Source organism: Melanerpes formicivorus, unplaced genomic scaffold (assembly GCF_026170545.1).
Source record: "Melanerpes formicivorus ecotype bairdi unplaced genomic scaffold, bMelFor1.0.p_v2 SCAF_20, whole genome shotgun sequence".
Classification (NCBI taxonomy): Eukaryota; Metazoa; Chordata; class Aves; order Piciformes; family Picidae; genus Melanerpes; species Melanerpes formicivorus.
In genome coordinates this window covers 2313469-2335863 of record NW_027142372.1, presented here as the reverse complement: position 1 = coordinate 2335863, position 22395 = coordinate 2313469, and the positions used below count along the sequence as shown (strand labels likewise).

The 22395-nt window shown below is 39.7% G+C and overlaps 1 long non-coding RNA gene across 1 annotated transcript in view; it reads left to right on the top strand.

Annotated features, from left to right (window-relative positions):
* The window catches only part of LOC137447210 (uncharacterized), a 185200-nt gene that overhangs the window by 59969 nt on the left and 102836 nt on the right, over window positions 1–22395 (top strand). The window lies entirely within an intron of this gene.

The window sequence follows — 22395 nt, the reverse complement described above, 5'->3', positions numbered from 1 at the left end:
TCCAGAGAAAAGTAATGGCTTGTTGGGATTGTGATATTTGATAGTTTCCTTCCTCTCAGTCCTTTAATCTTTCTATATTCTCTTTTCTGTACTTGACTTTACACTCTGGAGTGTCCAGAATTGGAGGATGTCCAAGTACAGCAGCACACTGTGAGGTTGTGTGGTGATTTGTGGAAGGGGGGGAACCATCTGCAGAGAATGCCCAGAAATACAAGAATATAACATGGTTTTCACTCTGAGCGTGTATGGTCATGTAAGACCATACTTATGTGCCTGCCTTACTAATGCGTGTAGAAAATAGAGTGTACATGGCAGAGGTATAACATTTTGCTCTTCAGTATCTTTCTAGAAATAACCTGGAGAAAAACAACTTAGCATTTTTGTGATGCCTGTTGCAATGTCTCAGAGCACTTCTCCAACATGACTTCACTCTCAAAGCAGGATCAAGCAGGAGCAGCTGAGCTGAGGGGTTTTGTTCCACTTCTGGGGTTTGCATTAGCACTAGTTACAAGAGTTGCTGCTGCTAACTGAAGCCCACATGTGGCCAGGTCCTTTGGTTGGCAGCATTCTCTACCTCAAATGTAGGGTTAAGATTTCTTCCTGTACTCTGACCCCATTGTGGTAGGTAAACAGGCCAGAGAAGCATAAAAGGGCTGGAAACCCCATTTCTGGCTGAGGGAGAAATCCCTCGGCACAAGCCCTGCAGAAGACAGCAATAAGGCACCGCACAGATTCTCCCCCAGATGTCTGGTACCTTTGGTATGCAAATAGTGGGGACCCTGATACGCGGCCAGCATGGCTCCTTTCAAGTCCTCGTTTAGTTCCCGCTGTGTGTCTTTCCCCTCTTACTACAGAGAGAAGAACACTCTCATTTTGTTATGTTTGAATTACGCTATCTTTTATATTAGGACAGATCAAAATCCAACACCCAAACCATTTTCAGTCCACATAGTTATATAAGCAACTGCCTCATAATTAAAGTAATTAAAATGTACAGATGCCCTGAACAAAAGCAAAATTGTTCTGTAGCATTGCTGCTAACACAAAGCAACAGTCAGACATTTCTGTCACTTACTATATAAAAGCAGTTCCAATCTCACCTTTGAAAAAACCCACAAAAGTCTTCACATAAATAAATATTCCTCTAGCATAATTTATAAATTACTTTGGTTAAAGATGTTAAATTGCCAAGAAGTCTGACTGCAACTGGTCTGGCTCTCCTTTTTTAATATACATATTAAAAAAAGAAGAAAAAGAGAATGTTGAAACAGCTGAGGTTAGTTTGGTTGAGGGTTAATGTTTGGGTAAGAAGCCTCCAAGGAAAACTGAAGTGCTGAATGAACACCACTCTATGGTAATCAGTGAGTGGTATTTTCCCCTTGGAGTCAGTTTCTGAATCAATGTAATAGGTAGTGATGGGAACAAGGAAGGACAGAGGATGGTGAGGATGGTAACTTTCTTAGTGAGACGTAATGTTGATTGTGGCTTTTTCATTGAAGATATGTAGGCACTTCTACCAGAAGAAGGAATGCAAGCTTTGTTGCTTTGGCCAGAGTTTAAGTGACTAGTTTAAGCTGCAGCTACTTTTTTTTTCACTTTTTTTTACCTTTTTTTTTAAACTTTTTTTACATTTTTTTAACTTTTTTTTAACTTTTTTAAAACTTTTTTTTACTTTCTTTACTTTTTACTCTTTTTTTTTACTTTTTACTCTTTTTTATTGTTTTTTTTTTTTTACTTTTTTAAACTTTCTTACTTTTTTAAAACTTTTTTTTTTTTTTACTTTTCTTTTTAATCTCCCTTTGCTTATGTCTCCTCAGCTCCTGCATGGTATTGTGGTGCCATATTAAATGGTTGCTGTCTTCCATGCCTGAGGTATCTGAATTCAGTGGATGGTAAAATGTTCCCTGTTTGTTTAGTTGTGTCTGTAAAGTCTGTAGAGCACTTTAGGATCTCTGAATAAATATTGGTCGTTATATTGACTTTGAAAAGTACTTTTCTGTACACAAATAGACTACTTTTCTTCCAAGATCTGTGAAATAATATACATCTTAACTATTGGTGTATATCCTAAAAGGACTTGTTGGCATTTATACTAGAAGATCAAAAAGTAGACTTCATTTTATTCAGTTCTTTGGCTTTCACTACAAACAGTTGTATGGTATCAGACCTGATAGAGCAGTTGCAGAAAATAGTAAAGCAATAGGAATTCTGTTTCTCATCTTACAGCAATTTCTTGAACATGTTTGATAAAGTGTGGATCTCATTGTAGGATGGCTTCTTTTGGTTATTTAACTCAGCTTAGAAGAAATTGTTTTTTTTTTGTGCCATATTATATCTGTGATGTAAAAAAATAGTGATGCTCTCATTCAAGAGAAGGGCAACAGGGCTGGTGAGAGGCCTTGAACACAAGCTCTATGAGGAGAGGCTGAGGGAGCTGGGATTGTTTAGCCTGGAGAAGAGGAGGCTCAGGGGTGACCTCATTGCCCTCTACATCTACCTGATAAGTGGTTGTAGCCAGGAAGGGGTTGGTCTCTTTTCCCAGGCAACCAGCACCAGAACAAGGGGACACAGTCTCAAGCTGTGCCAGGGGAAGTTTAGGCTGGAGGTGAGGCGAAAGTTCTTCACCAAGAGTCGTTCATCATTGGAATGTGCTGCCCAGGGAGGTGGTGCAGTCCCCATCCCTGGAGGTGTTCAAGAGGGGATTGGACGTGGCACTTGGTGCCATGGTCTAGTCATGAGGTCTGTGTTGATAGGTCGGACTTGATGATCTTTGAGGTATCTTCCAACCTTAGTGATACTGTGATACTGTGAGATGCTGTGAATATTGGAAGAATCAGTGCAATGCGTGATTCTTTGCTTCTCAATCTGGAAAGCTCATGGCTATAGCGGACAAGACTCCTTTCCATCACTTTGAAATGTGTTACAGTTATTAAAGGCTCAGAATAAAACATATTTAGGGGAGTTTTGATCTTCAGTGTTGATGTGGGTTTTTTTTCCTGCTTTTGTTTTCCTGCAGTTTGAATAGTTTCAGTTTCTTGCTGTTTCAAGAACAACTTATTCTTTAAAATGTAAGTGGAATCACTTCTCAGGACAGAAAGATAATTTTATTTAAAAAAAAAAGAAATGCCATATAGCTCTGGCAGTCAGCAAATTTCAAAATGTGTAACTTAAAATGACACTTTTCTTTCCTTTTTTTTTTTTTTTTAAGATGGCTTTTGAGTTGTGTAATTGTAAAAATGAGTCAATGCATTAACTAGTGAAATACTTGTGCACATCTTTCTGTGTCCCTTCTCACTACTGTCAATCTAGTAAAGACAATTTTTGCACAGAAGTTTGGGGTTTTTTGAGAGGAAAAAAAAAATACCTTTTTTTGTCAAATAGAAATTGAAACAAAATTTTATTTTAAATGTTGGGATTTTTGCAGAAAGCAAATTTAAATATCAGATTAATCTTGTGTGAAACAGGAGGGTTTACAAATAATGACTGTGCGGTGGGAAAATGCACCAAAGTACAAGTGTGTCTTTTTGAGCCTTCCCTTTCCCAGAGCCTAACTTATGAGTACCTTCTAAGCAGGAAAGATGAAGGGCAGCCTGGTTTGAAAGCTGCCTCCATGGCCTTTAAAAGATGTTTGAGAGTGAATTTAGAATGAAATTAGACAGCTATCTCAGTACCTTGGACACATCTGAGTTGGTCTCATAGACCTGTATGAATCTCCCTGGGAGACTGCTCTAGATAGGAATGTATCCTATCTGGAAAACCCTTGATACTGTGTGGTGGTGTTTTTTAATAGAGCCCTTATTTTAGCCAAATGCCAATAGTTTGGGTTAAAGATGGCTATGGTTTGAAACCAAAATGAGGGATGATAAAATATTTTAAATGGAATTTAAATAGTTTTAAATAAATTTAGCTAATGCTAATTAAGAATACACAGCATATATGCACGTTTAGGAGTGTCAGGCTTGGTTTTTTTTTACAGACAAAATGTGCCCACTTAGAGAACTCCTGGTTTTCTGGAATGGAATGCAGGAGAGCTGTGGATATCAGTGAGGTCAAGTTTTCTCCAGAAGGTTCTCTTCATGGTTGTGACAGCTGCTCACCATCTAAAGGGTTATGCCTTTGTTGCTGTTCCCTGGGATGCTGTATTTACTCTGTGTTTTTTGGAGGTAGGCTGAGGTTATATTATGGTATGCCAGATAGAGGTTTGGTGGGGTGCTCAAATGGTACTTCAGTTTTAGGCCTATTGAGGTGTTTGATGGGAATCAGTGGCTCTTAGGGAATACATCACATGCTTAAAACTAGGCATATGTGAAGCTGTGGGTTAGCTAAGGCTGTAGATCAGGTTTTGTGTATTGTGGCTATGGACTGTTCTTTCCATCTATTAAAGTGATATCCTGTTTTCCCAAGAATATCATATTTAGGAGAAAGCTAGTCAAGAATTCTTCTAAGTAAAAGACCTTTTTTTCTATTCCTCACATGCTAGCAGTTCAGAGAGATAAAAATAGTACAGAAAACAAATTAAAATTACAAATGAGAGGATATTAAGAGTGTGGTCATCCTAAAAGTTGGTATTGGCCTTTTTTCTGAGGGATTTTTTTAATTATTGATTCCCCCCCCCCCCCCCCCCCCCTTTTCTCAATGTTGCCAATGTTTCTCACCGTTTTGTTGTTGCTTTCTCATAAAACTCTCCACAATTCTTAAGGGAAACATTCTCATTAAGGTCACAGAGGTAAAAGAAATCATTATGGCAAGGTTAGGAAGTATTTCTAATGATTTGGAGGTATTTTTTTGAGGCAATTTATCCTTGCAGTGGTCATTTAAAAACTGAAATAAAACTCAGAGTAATAAGACCCGTTCTTTTCCACCAAACCGTGCAGAGTTCTGGACTTCAACAAGGAATGATACATGAAACCATTGAAAATACTGTAGAAGAACAGTAAAACTAGCTTTCCAAATGGAGAAGAAAGTTTTAAAGCCTTGTCCAAACACAAGTTTTACTACTTTTAACTTGGCTGATAATTATTTTGATACAAATGTGCTGATATTTCCCATGCACAGGAGTGGAAAAAAGCTTACTTGCACAGAGGAGCGACTGCCAAGCAGCTTTGGTGTTCACAGTGCTCCCCCATGTAGGCACTTAGGCTACATTTGGATTAGGTAATTAAACAGTGCTGGGGTGCATTCCTGAGAGCTGGCATGTGGAGAACCATGCTGGAAAGTTCTCAGGAGCATTCTCAGTGAGCTTTCAACCACTACCAGTCACCCTGTGCTGACACGCTCTGCCCGTTGCTGGAGCTTGAGAGGGTTCAGGGTTTGCAAGCAGCTGGTTTGCTCTGCAGAGCCATGAGCTCTTTGGGGCCATCCTGCTGCGGTGCTCTGGAATATTCCCTAGTATGTATAATTTGTTTTACTGGTAAGGCTACTAGATGGAGCCTTAGTAAGAGATATGAGTGCATTTCTGTGAAGTGGTTTGCTCTGTTTTGCATAAGAGTAAGCTGCCTCACCTCAGATGAACATGTTGTAATTAGTGTGGAGTTAATAGTATACCTGAATGCTGCAGCTTATTATAGTCACATTACCATTTAGGCCAGCCCTGTGCTGTACAAAAGTAGGGCATGTTTATGTTACTGTTACTATGTCAACACTACAGATTGTACTACACTGGGTTACCAATACCTAGGCTGTGACAAGTACAACTAGATGAGCATACAAATGTGTAAAGTTTGCCTCAGTTGTAAGAAGCTGTGAAGAGGACAGTAGAACGTAGCAGTGGTGACTACCAAATGTCTCAAGGTCCATCAGATCTGCAGGCATCAAATATTATATGGTTGTTTAAGTAGTCAAAGCATAACTAAGTACTTTACATAAGGACAATTTTTTGTTCGGTTTTTGTGTTTTGTTTTCTTTTTTTCCTGGACAAAATAATTTATATTCACAGAACAACTTTGCTGGAGGAGACTGAATTTCAGGACACCACAGATCTTTTCACAGTGTGTGCTATACATTAAGGTGCCTGTCAGAACTTTTTAGCTAGCTTTCTCTTGAGTCCCACCAACTGAACAACACTAAAATTCCTTTTGTCTAACTTTTGTGTAATGCATGGGGAAGGTGTCCAAGGAGGCAGAAATGAGATGCCACCACTGTGTGGCTATCCAGCTCCTTTCAAGCCCCTACTAACCATTTCTCATACTGCTCTGAATGTGCTCTACAAACTACAGCTTAAGGCTGTTGCCCGAAGGCTCAGAGCCTACATGTTTAAGACTTGATAGTGAGAGTCTTGAAAGATTTATAGTTTGAAAACAAATAAGTGGTGTGTAGATGTGTGTGTGTGTGTGTAGACAAAAGGAGGTAGGTGCGGGGTTTCAAAAATCTGGAGGTAAATCTAAAGCTAATTAGTCATTTTACAAGCAGTTTTAAAGGAGGGAGGGAGGGAACAGGAAGAAACCCTGTCACCTGAGGTTCTTGGGTCACTTTATAAATGTTGACTGATTGTACTAGTTCACATACTTGTAAAGTTGGTACTAGAGATATGATTGTTTTTGACAGATCGGCTGAGTCTCCCAAGTTGTTGGGAGTGACAGTGTGGGGGAGAGAGCTACAACACCGTAACTGTAAAGCCATCATGCTTCGTGCCACTTACTGCACTTAAGAAGAAGCTTCCCCAGGACAAACCTTCTTGTGGCTGAACAAGCTTTTTAGAAGTTTTCTAAGAAAGAGTGGGGGGGAAAAATCAGAATGTGAAGGTGCTGTAAGGTCACTGTGATGTAGATTTATCTAAGCTGCATAGATACTGTCTGCATGCTTTTTGAAGCTATGTATTACAAATGACCACAAAATATTGTTCAGAATCTCTGAAGACATTTTCACAATTTACAGTATTTGCTATTGGCATAATACTGTGAATATAACTCGATATGTACTGAAGCTAGCAAGTGATTCTCTCTGTGTGTTGGAGCAGAGTCCATAGACATGTAAATGTGGGAACTAAGTGTTCTTGCTACATGTTGTTATTGTATAAATGAGATTATTTCGCTAATTGAAGACAAGGTCAACAGTATCAGAGGATGGTAAAAGTGATTTGACTTGGAGACAGTATAGCATTACAGCAAGACTGTTAGAGGAAAAAACAACTCAGCCTGCAAACACTGTTTACCTTTTGGCTTATTCACAGACTCAGGCTGAAACAAGCTTTTTCCAGAGACTGTAGTGATTTGGGTGTGTGACTATTTGTGACTCTCATCTTGGATCTTCTCTTCTAAGAAGCAGGGCTATTCATGTTTTAAGGTACCATTTCTTTCTTATTTCTACAAGGTCAGGTGCAAGGTTTAAGCAGTATGCATAGATTCATTACCCTAATATGATTGCATTTAAAAAAAATAAAGAAAAAGCTCTTTTCCATTTGAGGATGTTACCACATGAGAAGCAACATTATTCTGGGCCAGTGTGAGAGAGTAAGAAAGTGAATATCTACAATGCCTTTGACGTTTGAATTCTTCTGGGATTCTATAATCCTGCTTGCAAATGAAAATTAATTTCTTGACTTTAGCAGTCTTATGTCTTACCTCAAATGTAGTCAGAAATGTTTCTGTTTAACTGTCATTGGGGGACTCCATATTTATTCTTCAGTACCGATGCTGTATACTTTTTTTTAATTGCTGAAAAGCCTGCTTGGGATCTGAAAAACTGCTTGGCAGGCTTTAAGTTTCTTATGTTTTGACTGGCAATAAAGACTTTATCATCTGAATTTAGCTGCCAAATCTGTTGATAACACATGAAATAGACTATTGTAGGTTTTGCTCCTACACAGCTCTGTGATTCTGCAGAACCTGCTGCTCTTGCTTCTGTGCAGGGGCAACTGCAGGAGGTATGCACTAGCAGAGCATTGGTACAGGGTGATTTTTCCCTAAGAGACAGGCAGAACTGTAAAAATGTGTGTGCTTGAGACCTGAGGTTTCCAATCCAAAGTTTGTGGGCAAAAACAGGAGAGTTTCCGTTTAGTCTGATGGAGTTTCAATCAGACGTTGATCATACAACTGTCACCTTAGTTGCTGCATCAGTCTGAGGATAGCAATGCTTTGTCTTCTTACCCAGCTCCATTCTGGAGGGCAGGAGTGAGTGGAGTCTTATGTAGGACTCATGAAACCACAGTAGGAGCCGAATCCTTTCAGGTTCGCCAACTGCAGGTGCAATAACAGATCAACATTTTACTGCATGGGTTGGAACCCTGTATAAAAAGCATTTATCTGTGAACATGACAAGAAATTGAGGCTGCTTTCCATGACCTACTGGTTAGTTTCTGCCATTGTCTCACGTGTCACCTAACAGTGGACAGAGTGGCTGATGGTTCAGTGAAACATCTTTTCCTCTGCAGCTCCACGGTATTGGGCTGTTAATTGTTTGAACCTACACTTGCTATTTTGGATGGGAAACAATTAGTTGTTTGTCTGGTAATTGCCAGCATCTCCTTCTTCAGAAAGCATTCTGACTTCTGCTTTGGTCTGGAGACCTCTAATACACACGCTGTTCTCTTGGCAGTTGCAGTATTGCTTGGTATATGGATTTAGATCTATATCTGGAGGAAGCAACTTTCTTGGTAAGGATTTATTCAGTCTGTCAGTGCACCTGCTGGGATGCTGCCTCTACAGCAGTTACTTGTCAAAAAACATGCCCAGAAGTGACTCTTGGTGTGCTTTTTGGTTACAGTACTGAATGATTGTCTGAGCAGGATATGAATTTAGTTTTACCTCAAAGAGCCAGGGAGCAGCTTTTCAGGCAGTATGTACTGTGTGCTAGCCCAATGTTCCACAGCTGAGCCTGAGAACTATTGTTTGCTCACAAGCTGGAGGCTGTCTTAAAAAAAAAAGAGGTTGATCTTCCACTAGACTTCTTTAAGGAGAGAGGCTTGATCATGCACCATGGGCAGCAGGATGAAAACAGCTCTTCAGTGTCAACAGAGCACTCAGTTGTGGATGGGGTATGTCTAAGCCTTGTCTGAGACTATTAAATAAGAGACTAATTATAATTGTGCTTTGGTAGCTCACTGATTTAATTCTTTGGCTGTAATCTGTGAGGAGCATCGCAGTCATTAAAACGCATTGGTACTGTGCTAATAGTGAGGAATTGTACTCCCATAAAAATACAGTGTTGAAACAATAGAACAATAATTTATCCAGTATGGTGTCTCTCAGGGATTAGAATTGACTGTGTTTGTTTCTCATTTTTGAGCCCGTTCACTGAAATTTGCAAATGTAGATTAGTAAATGGTTGCAACAAACTAAGAACATCTATGTCATATGCACTTAATCATGGATTGCTGTGTGAGCAGAGCTTGTGCATGGGCATACATCAAAGCTGATATCTATCTATGTTGTAATGTATTCCTTCACATGACCATATCCAATACATGGTACTTATTATTCCATTAGTACCCAAACCACAAACCCTTTCCAATATCCATCTGTGAAGATGCAAATAGTTGCGTACTTTGCTTTATTAAGGATTGGCCATTAGGAGGTCACTGGTTAAAAATCTGAAGATCATTAGAGTGATTTTGAAAAAAATAAACAAACAGCTGTTGTCATATATCTTGAAGAGTTTCTGCTGTACCCATGCAATTTTTATCTGTGGTGATGATGTTGTCATGGGAACATATGCACAAGGGAATTAAGTGATGTCAGGAAAAGTGTAAATGATGCAAACATACCTCATTTGAAATGTTAATTACCACTCTTCCCACTACTCCAAAGAACAGTTCAATTTGGTTTTATTTCAGACTTAGGGAAAAATATGACACTTTTGTCTAACAATAAGTAGCTTACATTGTTGTACCAAAGTGAGTGTGAGTCAGTGAGTTAATCTGCATTGGCAGCATTTGCACTGGGGACCATCTGCAGCCCTGCTTGTCTGAGCATCAGTAATATTCCTCTGTGAATATCTCATCTTGATGGTCAGGGGAGGCAGGCAGCCTCTTTAAAGAGTTCCATAAATGCTTATAATTGCTGCATTAAACTTCAGTTTATTATTTTCTCCAGGTGCAGGTATGCGGATGATATGAAACTCCACTGCATTTACATACAAATTGAAGATTTTTATTAATCAGCCCGGTAACAGGAATCAAACAGCAACACTCCATCAGGTCCTTAAATACATTTGGTGACATTTTTACCATGCATTAGCATGATAGGGCAAGCAGAATATAATGTACCAATGATTGCTTTTCCATTGAAAGCACAAACGGTTTCATTTTTCCTGTCATCTCAAATAAGTGTTAAAGAGGGTTTGGAGGCTATTGTGTACGTTCCGTATGCTAGGGACTTACAAACACTGATGGCCACATTAAATAACCATTAGTGGCTCGGCTTAGATCATTGCAACATCCCTCCTCTTCAGAATTTATTCTTTGATTTAAAGTGAAAGCAATCTGTAACTGCTTTCATAAAGTCCTTCGGCTCCCTCCATATTTTTTTTTTCCTCAAACAAAATGCATTACAACAGTAATTTTATGACTGTTAAGATAACTGCCGTTAACAAGCACTTAATTAAAATGTACAATAAATAGCAGGCTGCAGTCTTATCTCCTCTCATGAGCTCCCAGCAGCCTGAGACTCCAATGCTCAGCCCTGCTGTTCCTCGGCTTGTTTGCAGATTAATTGCTTTTCTGTCTGGCAAAAGCTGCTTCTCCTTCAGCCAGATCGTAAATGACCAGATAGGGACTTTATCAATCAAGCTACTACTTTCTGTGATCACTTCCATTCAACACCTTCTGAATTTCGCATTGAGAGGAACAGAAGTTATAGAGATAGGATTTAACATCTTAGTTTTTGTGTGCTTGGAATTTACGATAGTGCTGTCACCATTTGACACTGTTAATCTTTACATACAATACCCTTGGAGCAAGGCTGGTTTTGTTCCTGAGCTGGAACCATTCCTTGTAAGAACTGTGAAGAATACATATGAAACACAACTGAGATGCTCTCTGTAGCACAAGGTTAGATCTCTCCCATAATCTGTATGCACTTGCTGATGTGGCTCAGCGTCGCTCTGTAACCTTGGATTCTGACCAAGTTAGGAGTTCACTGTTACATTAATGGGGATCTTGTTTTATTATCATTTATATGGGGGCAGTTTTCTGAAGGCCTCAGCCACGGATAAGGGCCTTGGTTTGGTAAGTACTTAATGTACCTTCAATGAAAACCTGATTATGTTCAAAGCAGGTTTTGTGAAATCTTAAGTTAGCTTCCTATTTAGACTTTGCCTATTTTCAAAACCCTAGTGCATACAGACTTTGGGAAATGCAGCTGTTTAAGGATGAATTGTTATTTCTGAGTTTAATAAAATGATGCAAACAAATCTGATCATTTTAGAAATGCCTTTTTTTCCCCCACCACGTGGCTTTAGAGAGAAAGAACTCTTGCTACTTGCAGAATACACAAGAGTGATAAATGTAAATATGATACCAGAGTGCAAATGTACTGTAGTCCACTTTTGAAATGCAATCCTTGAACTGCAGTAGCTATGCTGTTTTCTTGTTACCTGCTCAGAATATAAACAAATCTCTAATTTACTAGCTTTATTTCACATGTTCAGCAAATGGAATGTCTTCCATTTGGGGTTCTAAACAGGCACTGTATAGTAACTTTGAAAATGCACTATATTAACTTCAGGCTGGCTTCTGTTTAACACTGCAGCTTCATGTGTATTCATGTGTAGCTCCTTTGGTGTCCTCACTAAAGTCAGTCTTATCATAATATTATAGTATCAGTCAGGATTGGAAGGGACCACAAGGATCATCTAGTTCCAACCCCCCTGCCATGGGCAGGGACACCCCACACTAGATCAGGCTGCCCAGAGCCTCATCCAGCCTGGTCTTAAACACCTCCAGGGACGGGGCCTCAACTACCTCCCTGGACAACCCATTCCAGGGCTTCAATACTCTCATGGGGAAGAACTTCCTCCTCACATCCAGCCTGAATCTCCCCACCTCCAGCTTCATCCCATTCCCCCTAGTCCTATCACTACCTGATTATCCTGAGAAGTCCCTCCCCAGCCTTCTTGTAGCCCCCCCTTCAGATACTGGAAGGCCACAATGAGGTCACCTCGGAGCCTTCTCTTCTCCAGACTGAACAGCCCCAACTCCTTCAGTCTGTCCTCATAGGAGAGGTGCTCCAGCCCTCTGCTCATCCTTGTGGCCCTTCTCTGGACATGTTCCAGCATGTCCATATCCCTCTTGCAATAGGCGTTCCTGAACTGGATGTAGTACTCTGGATGGAGTCTCACCAGAGCTGAGTAGAGGGGGAGAATCACCTCCCTTGACCTGCTGGCCACACTTCTCTTGATGCAGCCCAGGATCTGATTGGCTTTCTGGGCTGCAAGTGCACACTGAGAGCTCCTGTTGAGCTTCTCATCCATCAGCACCCCCAAGTCTCTCTCCTCTGGGCTGCTTTCCAGCCAGTATTTATATATATGTATTTATATTAATATATATATATGTCTTAAACAAAACCAAAATGCTTCCTACCCTGCTTGTGTGCTATTTTCTGACTGCAGCAGCCCAGCAAACATATTTTGTTGTTGTTCTTTGGTTTTGATTGGTTTTCTCCTCTGGCCAGTCAGACAGGCAAGAGACTTTTTTTTTTTTAATGAGCAAACTTATGCATAAGAGAGCCAAAATACATGAGTTTCCTGACAGAAGTGTGTAGATTTATGTTAGCAGCTTCTAAGGATATTTGGAGCATATTTGCAAGGGGCCTTTTCCTGTCTGATCTCCACTGAATGGTCTGCTCAGAGCTTTATTCTTAACACACATCACCAAGAGCTGATTGTAAATTAATGAAAAGGAGCATAACCCTTAAGAGGCCACTGCAGCCACTCCTGTTGGCACATGTGCACTCAGACTTTCTGTGGAGGAGTCAGAATGCTGGGTGACTGATGTACATGTATCGGTGGAAGTAAAAACCCAAAGCAGTGGAAGTGTTCTGAAGGCACAGGAATGAAGGAGCTGCTGATAAAGAGTTGCTATAAAGCTGCTAAAGAGGAAAATACACAACTGTTTGGAATCCTCCAAGATATTTGTCATGGTCACTACACTGCTACCACTTAAATAAGCAAACAAACACAGAAGATAAAGACAAGAACTAATCACTAAGCATATCAGCAAGAAGAGAATGCAGCCCTGTGAAGATAGTAAAATTACATACATAGGTCAACCAATTTGCATTGTAATCCTGCTGCAGCTGGATAGCCCCAGTGTAACACCTGAATGCATGGACATTTACAGCTCTAATGTGGTTATGACAGAAATGTTATTATCAAGGTGCTTATGGGCACTAGGGTCAGAATAACATTTACGTCTCATACCTGTAACCATTAGATGAAGAGATTCACAGAACACCCCTTTGGAGGAGGGAGATAAACAATAAACTGACTTGATTCTGTGTTTTCCTATTTTATTTTCTTTTTGTATTTACAGTGGGCTTATTCTTAAACCCACCCAGGCAGCTGCAGCTATGCAATACTCACACTTTTCTACGGCATCTGTACGTTTGAAATTCAGATTTCTTGCTAGTTTTTCCTGTGCCTTTACACATCAGTAAAGATAAGTTGCTTTGCTTTCAGACACCTGATGTCTTGAAAGAAAATATCTGCTTAAAGTGCAGTTGGTGCTTAATTTTAATTTTGTTAAGTTTTCATTTATGCCCGATGCTAATAATGGGCTGAGATTTCTCAATAAGATCTTTTTACTTTCAGACTCTCTTCAAAAAGTGTCTTCAAATATTTGGCTCTTCTGCTTCTTCTCCCTTCTAAAGCATCATTTGTCCTGAAAAGTGGAATAGTTCAATATAGGCTGGATTTCTTCAGATCATTTCAAGCACACTTGCATACTGGCTCGAAAACCTGTTGCATAAACCAGATTTCTAGGCAGCTTGCTATAGGTTTCTTTGCAGCTGGGAGAGATGGTTAGGAGTAATGGGGTAGGCCCACCATTAGAGTACAGCCAGGGCTGATTAATCCAAATCATCTTACCCCATTCACTATAACATGTGGGGTTTATTTTTTATTATTCCTTAAGAATTTATTTTTAAATTATGCTGATTAAAAAGGCAATATTTCTATCAGTACCTGCATTACTTCAACCTTGTAAATTTTACTTCACCCACTCAGCTGGGTGGAGTGACTTTTTTATGGATGAGCAGATGTTACAGCTGAGCTGTCAATTTATATATTCTTCATTAATTTATTAATGGGAAATCTTTTCATCCCAGATACTCTGCTGTGAACAAGTGGCAAGGTGCTTGGGTTCTATGATACCCTGGCAATTCAGTGATATCTTCTTCATGTTCCTAAATGGAGACACGCTCAGATGTGACGTAAGCAAATACAGTATGTACTGCATGTAGTGAATCAATATTCAGTACATACTACACTTGCTTATGCCGCATTTGAGAGACTCTGTGTTTCAGAACGTGAAGGAGATATTTTGGCATGGCATTTGGCATGATGGTCCTTGCTGAGTGAAGCAGTCTTTACCTGTGCACATCAATGTAACTCCATAATAAGTCAATTCATTCAGCACAGGAGGTTTTCTGGTTCTCTTGCAATATTCTGAGTTTAGGCCTTGTACTGATCGTTATTCTTTCTCTCTCCATCATCACATAGCAAGAGTACAACCCAAAGGTATAGAGATTTCTAGTTGCCCCCCGTATGTTTGGTACAATCACATGATTTTATTATTAGTATGTTTTTAAAGTAGTTATTTATTGAATATGTCCATTCTCAGTTTGTGGAGAGTTACGGTGGGGGGTGCTGGAGGACTGGGAACTCGAGAAGTGCTAATGAGAACTTTTACACTCAAGGGAGATGAAAAATTTTGGACTGTGGCATTAGCACGTGATTATTGCTACATGGAGAAGTAGGTCTTGGGAAATACTGAGGATTCTTTAGGGATTTTAGTTATCAGTGAACGTGTCTTCATGTAATAAATTTTGAAGATGGTTTTCACAGTCAAAATAGCTGAAATTACTTTCAAAAATAGATGTTTTTTCTTTTGATTTTTTCTTTTTTTTAAGATCACATCCTGAATTAGAGCTCTGCTGTAAGCAGCCAGCTCTGTGATGGGTTTTGTTGTACAGCAATGCTCAAACATGTGAGGTAGCACAGTTGATGGGAAACCTGGGATGCGCAGCATACTTGATATGGTGATGACAGCTTTTTTAGCTCTACAAGGACAGAGCTACATACTGCACACCCTCCGAATACGTATTCAGAGCCCTACTCAGCAGTGCTGATGGCATCGTGGAAAACCCCAAATACCCTTGTTAATGCAGCCAGTGTCGAGAACTTAATTTCCTTAAAAAGAAATCTGGATGACTTCCCAGATTGTGTATGTGAGCCTCTAACTTCAGAGGATATGACTCTGCTAAGAGACTATGAGTAAAATTAATAGTAGAGGGCTTTCTTGTTCTCTTGGAATATTCTCATTTTAGGCTTCTAATGATCTTGGTTCTTTCCCTCTCCATCATCACATAATGGGTTACAAATCCTAAGGGAAAATAAACATGTATATTGATTCCTAGTTGGCTCAAGATTGTGTAATTTGGGGTTGATGAACAACAAATGGTGAACTTGGGTAGACTACTTCTCACTGAGAACAGAAACTAATAAGAATATTGTAATTCACTTAATATAGTTATTTCACTTTTTAACTGATTTTTATCTTAATGGATTTTGTAGGGATCAGACAAACAATTATGAAGGGGCTATTTTAGTGACATTTATAACACAGCTGTATGCAAGAAACATTATAAAGCTCTTCTAGGGCATCTGCCCTATAAAGGCTGCACCAGATGAGATGTCTAATTCAGAAAATGTCATTTGTATTGCTTCTGAGGTGAATTTAAGATATTTGGTCAATCCCTCATCACTGGTGATGATAAATCAATTAAACTCTTTTTTTAAGGTGTTTAAACATGATGCTTGCTTTACTGAGTTAAGGTAAAAGCTGCATTTGGGCTAGAAGCCTGGTTTCCACCCATTTTCAGATTTTGGTGATAATGAATCTTTACAATGAATCAACATCATTTCCTTCATATAGGCAATGTCAAACTTTGGCTTGATCAAAATGTACATCCTTTTCTGATTTGGTGGGTTAAAGAGTAGCTGCAGAGTGCTAATTTATTGAAGTTATTTATTTGTTTAATCATTTCTTTGGATGCTTTTTTTTCCTACCAGAAATCTTCATTACGATTTACTTTCAGCATGAGTTTAAATTAATTATTGCAGGAGGTATTTTTCTTCTCCATGATTTATTTCTGCCCTCTGGCTGATCAGTGGTCCATGGTCAGTGCTCAGGTCTCCCAGAGGCCTAAAGCATGTATAACACTGTCATTTAGGGAGGTCAAATTGAAGAGGTTGGAAGTAGTGTTTTAACTTGCAGGAGGGCATTCATTCCCATTGATATTCAGGTTGTTCAATTGTTTTCTACTTTAAAAGAACACACATTTCAAGCCTGTTTTGTGCAACTGTTGTTCTCACTGTGTAACAACTGGAGTCACCACTTAAACCTTCTACTCTGAATATCAGCTTAACTTCCAGTTCACAGATTCACAGTTTGCATTAGGTTGGAGGGGACCCTCGAAGGCCATCTTGTCCAACCCCCCTACAGTGAGCAGAGACACCTCCAACTAGATCAGACTGTCTAGTTCTCCCTGTCCTGTGTCTGGGTGTTTCAGAGGTATGAGATGCTACACCAAAGGCTGATGCCGTAAGATTTTTATTACTGCACAAGTAGAAAGTCCTGCTAAGGTGACACTTCCAACAGCTTTCATTGATAGATTGTCCCAAAGTAGCATGGTTTCCAGGTGACAGATACTTAATCATCTTCTGTGATAAAGAGAAGGAAGCACTAGCTTTCATCTCACGCTAATCTTTTCTTGGAGTAGGTATTAATCCAACCCAGAAGCTCAGACCTGGAAATTCAGTATTTGAGGGGAAGTTTGAATTGATATCTGAATTTTGCTAAGCCTTCCTGCATTTAGATTTGCTTGCAATAGGCTCTGCCACTGGTGTTTGCACGCTACCAGGTTGTCAGGCACTGACTTAGAGACCTGGTGAATCTTGGTCTGAGCAATCAAAGGGATTAATTATCTTCTGTACCTACAGGTGTTGTGGAGATGAGTGAGCTCCTTCTACTTACAAGTGAGCATGGTCAGGAGGGTTTTCTTCTGTGTTTTTTTGCTATAAAATATACTATCTGATCTAGTGTGCTTTGATCCAGAAAATGTTAAGCCAAACTTCATGTGTTCACTGTGGGCATGCATAGGTGGGATGTAGTTATGAATTGGTATTAGAAGATGGTATTTTTGCTGTGCATTTGTTTCAAGGAAGAAACAGCAGTTGTTGTAGTTTTAAGATGTGTGATGTGATATTCTGGGAAATTCCAGTTCAGTTAAGGCAGCTCGAGGATTACAGTGAGTATTAGTGTTAATCAGTTACCAAAAACATATTGGCAAATTAAACGTCAATCCCTGCCCAGATGTGGCTGTTGAAATTCAGATCCAGATGCAAGATTGACATTTTATGTGTGTCTTTGCTATGCTGAAACACAGTAGCAAAAAACAATGCTATTCAGCTCTGTCTCTTAGCTAGCAGTTGATCGAGCTCTGTGTCTCTAATATCTCCTCAATGATCAGGAGTTCTTAACTGCTCACATTTTTCATTCCTCCCATCACCTGAGAAGTCTTGTCTATTGTTAAACCAACAGCAGTGGCTTCCTGGTAAAATAGGAAGAAAGCAAGCAAAAGCTTTCTCCTGTTCTGTGAGGTCTGTTTAATTTTAGTTCTGTTGTGAAATAGGTTTCTAGCTCAGTTATGAGTGGAAAAACCGGTGTCAGTTTGTACAGCATTTCAGTGCCAAGCTCTTAAAAGCAATGCAATTCAAATGGTAAAGACCTGGGAGGTCACCAAATAATGATTATTCCCAAGCAGGATTTTTCCCTATAGTGTGTGTGTGTGTGTGTGTGTGTGTATTCCCTAGAGCTTTACCAAGGCTTGGTTTTGGTTTTTAAAATGCTCCATTAGTAGAGCTCCACTTATTTTTCTTGGGAAATTATTGCCCATGGAAAAGGTTTTACAAGAAATTTTCCTATTACATGAAAAGTCAAAATTCACATTACTAGATTTAGCTGCTAATGTAGAGATGCTTGGTGAAAAGTTTTGTTCTTGTCTACTTCTGATCATATTTCATGTTTTTGAGCTCTGTTGCTGTTGTTGGTATGTCTGGTGTACCACTTTACTCAGTGGGCCTGATCAGAAGTCATTTGATTTTATCACCCCTTTTCCTGAATCACTGTGATGCTTAGAGCTGAGCAACTGCCTGGTTTTCAGATTTGTTTTGATGAGTGACCTCTGTCTGATTTCAGCTACAAACCAAGAGATCAGGGTGCCTGTGGACGTAGGTGCAGGAGAGACAGTCACATGCTTGGCTTCAGGAGAGCAGTGTCATGTCAGACCCTGAGCAGTCATGGCAGGAGAGTGACGCCTTCCCCTTTCACTTGCATTTGCCTTTTCTGCTGGTCATTTATTTCTGTTCTACCATCAGTTGTAATAATAAAGGAGCTTCCTTCAATCCAGGGCCAAGTGCTGGACTGAGTGTTAGAAGATGCAGGGTTTGTAATTCATCGGGATTTGGCGTGCAGAAATATCTTCCATATAAAAGAAAAAAGCTCATTAAGAATATAATGGAAAAAGGCAAGAAGTCAAAGAAATTTAGAAGCCAGTCTGCAGACTAAGCATTTGGTGGTTGGTTTGTATTGGCTTTTCTTTGAAATGAATTTGAACTACTAAATTCCTGGGTTCAGTTCTGTTTGTAGCAGGTATGAGTGCAGAGGAACATAAATGAAGACAGTGGAGTTACGCTGAGTTTAAATTAAACATCTCAGGTAGTGCAGCTATTTAATGAATTTATTATATGATTCCTTTATGAAAAGAAATTCAGTGATTTCTCTCAAAAGAAAAAACAAGTCATTCTATTATGCTTTTATTTTGATAATCTTCTTCCTCCCTCTTCTTTCTCATTTGTATTTTTAAAACTAATGCACCCCCTGTAGGGTGCTTCAAAGGTGTAGCCAGAGTTCCAAATTTGTACAGATTATTCCACTTTATTATCTACTTCCTTCAAAGGACAGCCCCACTGGGCTGTGGCACAACGGATCAGAGACACTGGCTCTGTAAAATGTTCTGTGGTATGGAAAGTCAGAAATGGTCTTGTGCTGAAGGGGATCAATGGGGGAGTTAAGTTGAGAAAATGAAGCTTCTGTTGTGGAAATGACTGTGTTGTGGAATTACTCCATCTCTGGTCAACAGTGTCATTAAATCTCCAGTGCTCAAAAGGATCTTCAGTGATTTGTTAACATTCAAATGTTTCTAAATTTAGAAGTTTTTGCTTTTGGTATAAAATTTGCTAGAACTAGGCTTTTTTCTTCTATGTTGGAAAATACCCACAAGCTGTTTTCTGTTGAATGACACAGAAGCTGTGGATCCCTTAATTTGTTGCTTAAACAACAACGATATTTTTGGAAGCTGTTTAACAAGCTTTTTTTTGGTACATCTACCCAGAAAGCCTTCCCTAGAGAGGGCTTCTCCCACTATCTGACACAATTTTGTCAAATGCCTCCCAGGGGTTCATTCTTCATGTCTTGTTGTGTTTGTATGGCCTGTACAAATACAACAAATTCATACTCTGTAAAATCAAGGAATAATAATTACAGACAAAGGCCCTGAATCTGTAAGCCTGCATATGTCATGTTTCAAAATTGGATTTTGGAGGAATTGGTGCCTAGTGGCTCCTGCTGATGCTGTCTGGCTTGTGAGTGCTCAAGATAATGATTAGAGGGGAACTTTACTTCTGTCCCTCCTCTCATCTAGGTATGTCCTTTCAGGTATCAGGTGTACAATCATCACTGGAAAAGGGTTTCCATTCGTGTCGGATCTTGTCCTTGCCTGTCTGCTTGAGCTCTCCAAGAGCCTGTTACAAGCAGTACATGGTGACCAGGCATTCGTCAATCCTAAGATGGATTTGATTTAATAGAAGCCAAAGAAAATGTTTGAACATCAAACACTTAATACATGTCTCTTTTAGATGACTGGCCACTCCACCTTCTGTGGTGAACCAGGCAGGTCTTTGGATGTTACAGGTCTTGGACCACTACTCTTCAAAGAAGAGTTACTCTCACTGAGGGAGAGCTTTCTTATTAAGCTGTTTAGGTTCTTTTCTCTCGCTCTCACACAAGTGAGTTATCTTGCCTTATTGATTACTGTTCTGTTCATTTTTTTTTTCTGTTCATTTTTACATCTCATTTAAGGTTAAACCCAAATGGTAAATATGTTGATACCCAGGCCAATATTCAATATTCTTTAATAGTTAAGTGACAAAGCCAAGTCATCATACTGAGCACCTGTGAAAAAACCCTCATGGCCTCTTGAGTTGGCTGCTCCCAAATCAGTAGCTCTGTCTGAAAAATCAGCTGGGTATTTTCAGCTTCTTTTTAACCTCAATGAGTATTAATTATTAGTCTTTCCAAGACAGGCTGTCAGATCTAGACAGGTATCCCTGTATAGCTCTCTCCTCAGGAAGCAATCACATATGTTGGGAAAAACTCCTTGGCAAAGTGTGTATTAGCATTAAGTGCTGAGCATTTTAGAAGCTGTTGTCAAGAGCATAGGACTGAATTCCATACCTGGGATTTAGAAGGTTCTGCAGGAGGCCAAAGGGAGGCAAGACAACAAAGCAGCGGAAGAATTAAAATCAATTAAGTGCAGAAGGAAGAGCAACGGTGATGATGGAAAATAGCACAGGCCCCAGTTGTGAAGGTAACTGTGGCACAGCATAGCTTACTTTGTACTCCAGGGTGAGCTGTCCAAGACAGCTATGCATAAGCATCACTAAAGACCCACTCTGAGTCTTAATTTGATCCCTTGGTCCATGTGCCTATAATTAAAATGAGAAGTGAGGTTTGCGATACCATGTGGAGAAGAGTATCTAAGCCTGGTGTGCTAAGCCTGCATCCCGTATATTCTCAGGTGAACAGGGTGATACTGTCCCTGCAATTTGTCTTCTATAGTTTGTTAATTCACTTTCTAAGGTCTTGCTGTTTTAAACCAACAACAATTACAAAACAATGTATACCCTCAGATTACAAGATTCTGTGGAAGGGCTTTGGCTGGCTGGTATTTTAAACAAACTACTACAGTTTTCATTGTGGTTTTAAAAAATCACCTCTAAAACAGAGGATGTGAAATGACCAAGATTTTCCGTGTAGGGCCTTTTCCATTGTGCTACATCTCGTATGTAAAGATCATCAGATCTAAGGTCATTAGTTGCTTCTCAGTTAGTTTGAAATCCTCTGGATTCAAAGTTGTTGGTGTTTGTGGGTTTTTTTTGGGGGGGGTGGGGGTGGGGTTTTTTGTGTGTTTGGTGGTGGTGGTTGGTTTTTTTTTGCCTCTCCCAATGCTTTGCTTTATTAATTTATTTATTTTAGCCTCCTAGCACTAAAAGAAGTGTGGACTTGGGGGTTTTAAATTAAAATTTCATCTTTGAGTTGGGGGCTGCATTCTGTATGAGCTCTCTCATGGCATGTACATTTGTGAAGCACACCGTGAGTGGATGCCTGTCCCCTGCTGTGTATCAGTAACTGGATACAGTGATGTGGGCTGTATCGTGTATCAGAGCTGGTATTTCAGCCGCCTCTCAATGTCTGAGGAGTTTTAATTGGACAAAAGGACAATTTCAAGCTAGACAATTTCAGTTTACTGGAATTGATGCTGAACACATAATGGAGAGCACAGTGAGGTTTGTGTCTGTGTGTATTCAGCGAGGGGGAAAAATATTTTCACAGGTTAAAAATGGACATTTTCCTCATCCTCATACACAAGATAGATAAAATACGTGAGCTAACCGTGAACCTCTTCAGCTTGTCTCCTATTTCTGTACAGTGACTCTGCGCCTCTAAAGTGTAGAGGAAGAGCTGTCCATGTTAATGAACTTACCAGGACATTGGCATGGTGTGGGCTGATGTAGGTACATTTTCAGTTTAAATCAGGAGTCTATCTCTCAATGTGTTAAGACTGCACCTCGCCCTGTGTTCTCACTCTGATGAAGGAACTGGTGTTCAGCTGGCACCAGACTCCACCGTTTTGGCTGATAAGGTTTAGTGTAAACAAATGCAGGTCTGTGAATTATCTGGCATGAGGATCAGTTAGGGGTGCTGGCTTCCTATAGCCTTAATCTAGTTGGCCTAAATGATTTATAAACTGGCAACATGATAAATGTTGTTTTAAGTGGACAAATCACATTGAAGAGGTGTAACTTTCTGTCAGTATGTAACATGACCGCTTCTCTTAAGGG